Source organism: Lupinus angustifolius, chromosome LG18 (assembly GCF_001865875.1).
Source record: "Lupinus angustifolius cultivar Tanjil chromosome LG18, LupAngTanjil_v1.0, whole genome shotgun sequence".
Lineage (NCBI taxonomy): Eukaryota > Viridiplantae > Streptophyta > Magnoliopsida > Fabales > Fabaceae > Lupinus > Lupinus angustifolius.
This window is the reverse complement of record NC_032026.1, coordinates 6348156-6355299: the sequence shown is the minus strand read 5'-3', so window position 1 is coordinate 6355299 and position 7144 is coordinate 6348156.

Sequence of the window (7144 nt, the reverse complement as noted above, 5' to 3'; positions counted from 1 at the left end):
ACTTTCTTGAGGTGGCTCAGGCACTGATGCTTCATGTGGCCCGATTTTCCACACTCATAGCAAGTGAAGCCTTCTTTAGTAATCTTGCTTTTCTTGGTTGAGTTCTTGGCTTCTTTCTTTAGATTCTTGATCCCTCCTTTCTTATTGAGATACTTCTTGAATTTTTCAAATAGAAGAGTCAAGTCTTCATCGGAATCAGAATCTGAACTGGAATCCTCACTTTCTTGATCTTCTTCAAATCTTGTAGTCTTGAGTGCGATTTCATTCTTGTCTGACTCTTCATTCAATGTCAAGCGTCCTAGCTCCATTTCATGTTCTTAGAGTTTCCCAAATAGAGTAGCTAATGGCATGTTGTCTAAGTTATTTGACTCCATTATCGCGGTTACCTTTGGTTGCCATTTCCTATCAAGAAAATGCAAAACTTTGTTAGACAAATCAGCATTAGTAAAAGTTTTATCAAGGGCGACCAAATGATTTACAACATGAGTAAAACATTTTTGCATATTACATATAGATTCATTAGGAAGCATGCAAAATAACTCATACTCATGCGTAAGCGCATTTAGTCTAGCACGCTTAACGTCACTCGTGCCTTCGTGGGTAACTTACAAAGTATCCCACATTTCTTTTACATTAAGGCATTGCGAGACTCTAAAGAATTCGTCATAAGATAAGGCTGACGAAATAATGTTCTTGGACTTAAGGTCATGTTGGAACTTTCTTTTCTCAATATTCGTCCATAAGCCTTTAGGCTTTTCTTTAGACTCGCCATCCACCATATGAAGTGGAATGTATGGGCCATTGACAACGGAATCCCAAATGTTTGTGTCAATTGCCTCGATATAAATTCTCATGCAAACCTTCCAATAGGCATAGCCATCGCCACTGAATACGGGAGGGCGGTTAATGGATGCGCCATCACCGCCAAAGGGGTTGATGGAACCCATTTAAATTCCCTTAGGGGGTTGAATAGGTGTGGCGAAATACACCTAGAAAACCTTTCTTACCGTGATTCGGCCCCAGCCAAGGTATCGCTCTTTATCTCAAGACCTCCAAGCCTTTGTGAAGAACACCTTACCTAATCGCAGCTAGGATTTTCCCAATCCTTGAAAAACAATGCTTTAAGTTATAAATGAGTATTTAATACTCGGATATTACAATGAAGATCAAAGACTAAAACCTAACCAATAACTCACAAGACTTCCTAGTCTAATATGAATGTACATGCATGAGGTTTCTGAAATTATGCAATCATAAAAAAACTATCTCTTTTTCTTTCCAAGAAACACAAGAATGATGCAAGAAAGCTTTTCAGAGAACATGCAATATGAATATGAAAACTAAAGCATTAGCATGATCTAATCTTTCTTCTAATTCAACACTCTCTAATAGTTTCTAACAATGATGATCAATTCTCTTTTCTCTGTGTTTTTCACTCTTAGCCATTTTTGCAATTTGCCAGAATATATACAAAATAGATTTTGCCTCTAAAAATGGTTTTTTCAGTTATGCAGTTGAAACAACAGAAAACAGACACGTTAGTCGATTAAGCCATGGGGTTAATCGATTAACCAGTGTAACATGATTAAAATAGAAAAATAGTTGAGTTAATCGATTAAGTCACCATGTTAACCGATTAACCAGCATATTAAAACACATGATTCAAAAGGCAAACTACTCATATGTTATGTTTAACTCCTATACATGTTTTAGCAATTATATTATGCCTAATATGCACCTATAACATGTATGATATGCATGAACATATAATAAACTAAATGATATCTTATTTTAGTGGATTAATTACTTTATTAAGTCTTATGAGACTCACACCTAGGTTTACCTAACCTAGACTCAATATCTATGGCAAGCATCTTAGACTTCTAAAAAGATAATAAAGAATTATAACCTAAGTCTAATAAATCACCACTTGAGTCATCGGCATGTTGATTGTTGAGACATCTTCAAGCTTTAACTAACTCATTGTCTTCATCAAAATATAGGCAAAACATTGCTAATGCAATCCTTGACACTTTGCACTTTCAATCCTAACTCAGTACATGAACTTATGGGGTTCTGGATCAACACATACATCGCCCACACGACAGTTCCGCCATGTTTCCTTCTCCTTCAACTCATCTACTCTATATTTGTCCTTACCTTTGACGCACCTTGTCTAGCCATCACGCATTCACCCTTTTTAGCCATTATATGACGTCTGGGTTAAGAGTCATCTACCAATTGGCTCTTATATCAATTGTTGGTGCAGTGGAAGTGATCGTTGTGCAGCGTTGGCCACAAGCAATCAAATAAAGTCATAGAATAAATAGAAGAGAAGAAACAATAGAATTTGTTAACGAGGTTCGGCCAATTGTTCCTACGTCCCCGGGAACGCTGAGTGACTACCAAGATATTATTAGAGAATAAAGATTACAAACCCTAGCACACTCATGGGTCCACTTGCCCATGGGATGTTTCTATTTGATGCTTATATCCGGTGAATATTATAACAAGGGACATGAGTCCAATATATAACATTGGTTACTCTACTATATTCCAATACTAAACAATGTGAAACTAATACAATAACATATTTCAAGCATTCCCAATAGTTATTCATTTGATTTACTATGTTTTGCTTGTTAAAGTACATGGGCTATTTATCATGTATTATGCATTAATTTATTTTGTGTAAATGTTGATAAACCAAGATAATTATGTTTCAATCGGATGTTCTGAGTTATCTTGTGTTAACTTTGGAGTGTTAAGAATTTAAATCATCTAGCTTTTGCCTTGAAAATACCACATTTTTTTCTGCATTGTCCAATCAATCATGCTTTGATTCCAAATGGAAACTTTATGATAGGATTCTGGCTTTGACTTATGTTTTTGTCTTTGCCAAGAAGTGTATCGGAATTTTTATGAAGTGGAGAAACTTCATGATATGCAATGCCTTTAATTTAACATACTTTGTTTTAACTTTTAACCGTGATACATATGTGAAGAGTTGCCTTATTATTGGCGTGTGACTGTCACTCACTACTCCTTCGTAGCCATGCCCAGTTTTATGATGAGGTAGTTTATGTTAGAAATGCCATAAGAGTAAACTTAGTTTACTTGTGCTTTCCATAAATTTAGATACAATCTATGTCATTTGCTTAACTTGTGTTAGTTTTTCAGGTTCATAATAAGTAGTTTGGTACTCACTTTTAAGTTTCTTAGTTATGTTTGTTCTTTCTTAAGGCAACTAAATCAGCTCTTGGTTTGTTAGACGATTAATCCTTAAAGACCATGTGATTATTTAATTTGTCTTTGTATAAAAAAATGTCTATTAAATAGACAAGTCAGCAACCAACTTAAAGTTAATTAAATTTGTAATGTATATATTTCATCCAAACTTAATGTTAATGCATATTAATTTTCATGGTCTTATCATTCCTCTCAACATCTTTGTTTTTGTTGTATATCTAATATCTTTAAAGTTTGAATGGTTAGAGTAGCTTTTGTATTATAATTAATGGAAACTACATTTTGTTGCTGGTGAAAAAACTTGCTAAACTTGTGTTTAAATGTAGCATAATGCCAAAAAATTAAAAATAGCATTTTTACTTCATCGTATAATAATGTAAATGTAGGAAGAGGACAAAGTAGATCAGGCTTGCGAGATTTCTATGCACTTATTTTTCATATTTAGAGTTCATTTGAGCAATATAAAGTTTTTGTCATTTGTTCCCTTAAAAATTGTCATGGATTATTTCAGGAAAGACAGTTTTTTTTTTTTGTCCTAAAGAAAATGATCCAAATGAATCTAATACATTTTGTTAGAGCAAATGCGGGATCTCAAGAATGGAATGAATATCTCTCATATGTGTTACTATTCGTGTCTTGGATTAATCTAAATGTATTATTTAATTAAAAATAAAAATTAGAAAAATAAAAAACTAATATTTTAATTATTTGATGTAATATTGAATAAAGATATAAAGATAATGTTTCTTTTCGACAAAGAATTCTGTACAATGTTGTCATTATTGACAGTCAGCAAATTTGGCCATTGCCAAAGAAGGCATTGATTGATCCGTTTTGCACCACCTTCATAAATTTTAGGATAGTCCATGACTTCTTCATGGCTACATGGGAAAATAATAGCAAAAGTTATCATGAGAGAGAAGAAGTGAAATTGAAATAAATACATAAATAAAAAGATAAAAAAAATGATGGTTACACATTTATGAGTTTTAGACACTATTATTATATTATTTATCATTCATATTTAATTATCATTAATTTTATAATAAATACAAATGAATTATTAATGATGCAGACACTATATATAATTTTTACAATGGTAGCACATAATTCATACAGACTTATATTGTAATATATATGGATAATGTAAGAGCTTTTCATGCATCAATTCATATTTATTACTGGTTAATTCTAAAATATCATTAGAGAAAAGGTATACATTTTAATGTAAGAATTTTATATACTATCAATTTATCATTCATTTTCAATCATCATTGAATTTTCAAAAAATACAAATGAATGATTAACGATATACTGATTGTATATAATCCTTACACTCATATAAATAATATAAATGAATGGCCAATAATATAATAACTATATATTAGTGTGTAGACCTTGTAGTTCGTGTCTGTCTATCCACACTCTTATTTTTTTGATATAAAGTGTATAAGTATAAGAAATGCAACATATAAACTCAATAAAAATGTATATTTAAGAAAATAATATGTGATAATTGATATGATATATACATGTGTTATTGTATGTTATTCTTGGATTGAGAAAGATAGAAGATATAAATCATCTAATGTGTGGAAGAGTAATGATTTATTAATATAAAATTGAAAACAATATATGGAAGTTTCTATTAGATATTAAGAAGATAGTTTAAAAAGGACAAAGATAGAATATAAAAATTATGTTATGCATGGTAGTTACTACTTGTTTTCGCTTTAAACAAAAATATGAGACATACTATGACTTTGTTTGGTTAGGGTGAAAATGGGAGAAAAGAAAGTGAGAGGGATGAAAAATAAAGAAAAAAAATTTGTTTTCGATTGTTTGGTTGCATCCAAAAAAATGAAGGAAATAAAAAAAATAATGGGACTCTTGCCATTATATTTTTTCTCCAATATTAGGAGGAAAACAACTAGAAAAAATTGGATCTAGATCGATTGTTCTAAAGTATATCTCAAACAAATGAAGATGGATGAAAGATAGAAAAATAATGAATATTTAATTTTTTAATTGACATAACATGTTTTCATTGATTTAGGATATGACTCGGGACATACTTTGGGACAACACTTATCTGAGAAAATCAGTGACAGATTTTCTCGTCGCTAACTCCCTATACATTTAAAAAAATCGTATTTCATGTTAGTCACACTTATAAATGTCGATAATTTCCTAAAATTTCAAAGAATAAAAACTAACACATGCATGTCAATGTCATTATTAATAAACAAAATGTGTTAGTTTAATGGTGTAATGTCCTACTAGATATAGAGAAAGACCAAAAGGTCAAGGATTCGATTCATTGGATAAACACTTATTATGGGATAATCACATACCCCGAAAGAGATTAGTTTCTTACTCATAAAGTGATGTGATACTCTTGGTTAGGGATCGCAATAGGTACCTGGATCTATGAGTACTCGCAGGTGATATCCAAAATGGGTCAGGTCTAGGTCCTTCTTTTTTGACATGTGGGTAGTTGAGACTGAAGATTTTGAAACCTGATATTTGAATGCGTCCGAATCTGGATAACAACTACTCAGACCCGCAATTTCTAAATTTATATATAATAACTAAACATATTTTTTGTCATAATTGTGATGTTATATTCTTAAATAATGATATTATATTTGTTAATTTGTAATTATGAAGTAATGTTATGTTGATAGAGGGATGTTAGAAGTTTAATATGTTTTATTGACTTTTTTTTTTAAATTATCTTTTTAGTAAAAAGATTTATATTTAAATTACAATTTAAAATTATGTGCTTGTAATTTAATTATATTTTATAATTATTGTTATCAGTTTTATTCTTCTTTTTTGTCTAAAATAATATACATGATAGTAAGAAATGCATGCATAAATATATAAGTTATTTTTAATTTTTAAATATTTTCTAAATTTATGTGTACATGTAGCTCAAGAACCTATGGATAGCAAACCCATCAGGTATCTGCATGGGTCTGGGTCCCAAAATAGACGAACTAAATGGGTTTGGATAGTGCACTATTTGGACTCATCCAGACCCATTGTCATCCCTACTCTTGATTGTATAAAAAAATGTTATTATCAATAATAATTATATTATTTTCTCTTCACTTTCTTTCAATTTTCTATCATATCAAACAACTAAAAATCACCATATTTTCTAATTATTTTCTTTTCTCAATTTCCTTAACTTTTCTTTTATTGACTTTTCTTTTGTAAACCAAACACAATCTATGCTTTAAATGTGTACATTATTTAAAGGAAGACAAAATCTATCTAACTATCTATTAACAATATAATAAAAAGAACTCCCTCATGCCACATGTCACTTTCTCCTTACCTCATGCCACATGTCACCTCCTCCTCACATATTTTTCTTCCTACTTTTTTTACATATTTTTCTTCCTACTTTTTATATATTATATATTTTATATGCTAATAATAATTTAATATTAATTAGTGATTGGTTCATGTCGCTACCTCACTAAAATTGAGTATTTACAACATCTATGTTTTGTTATGTTAAAAAGTAATAGTCATTGAACATTAGATGAAATTGAAATCATTTTTCACATTCAAATTATTTATTTACATTAATCTATCTATATAATTTAATGTTTACCATTAATCTAAGAATAATTGTACTTTTTCACCTCATCAAAGTTTTTTGACATTTTTCGCACTGAATTTTAATATTACAGTTCAGATTCTTTGAATTTGAAATCATTTTTCACATTCAAATTATTTCTTGACATTAATCTATCTATATAATTTAATGTTTACCATTAATCTAAGAATAATTGTATTTTTTCACCTCATCAAAGTTTTTGACATTTTTCGCACTGAATTTTAATATTACAGTTCAGATTCTTTGAATTTTAATTTTTCT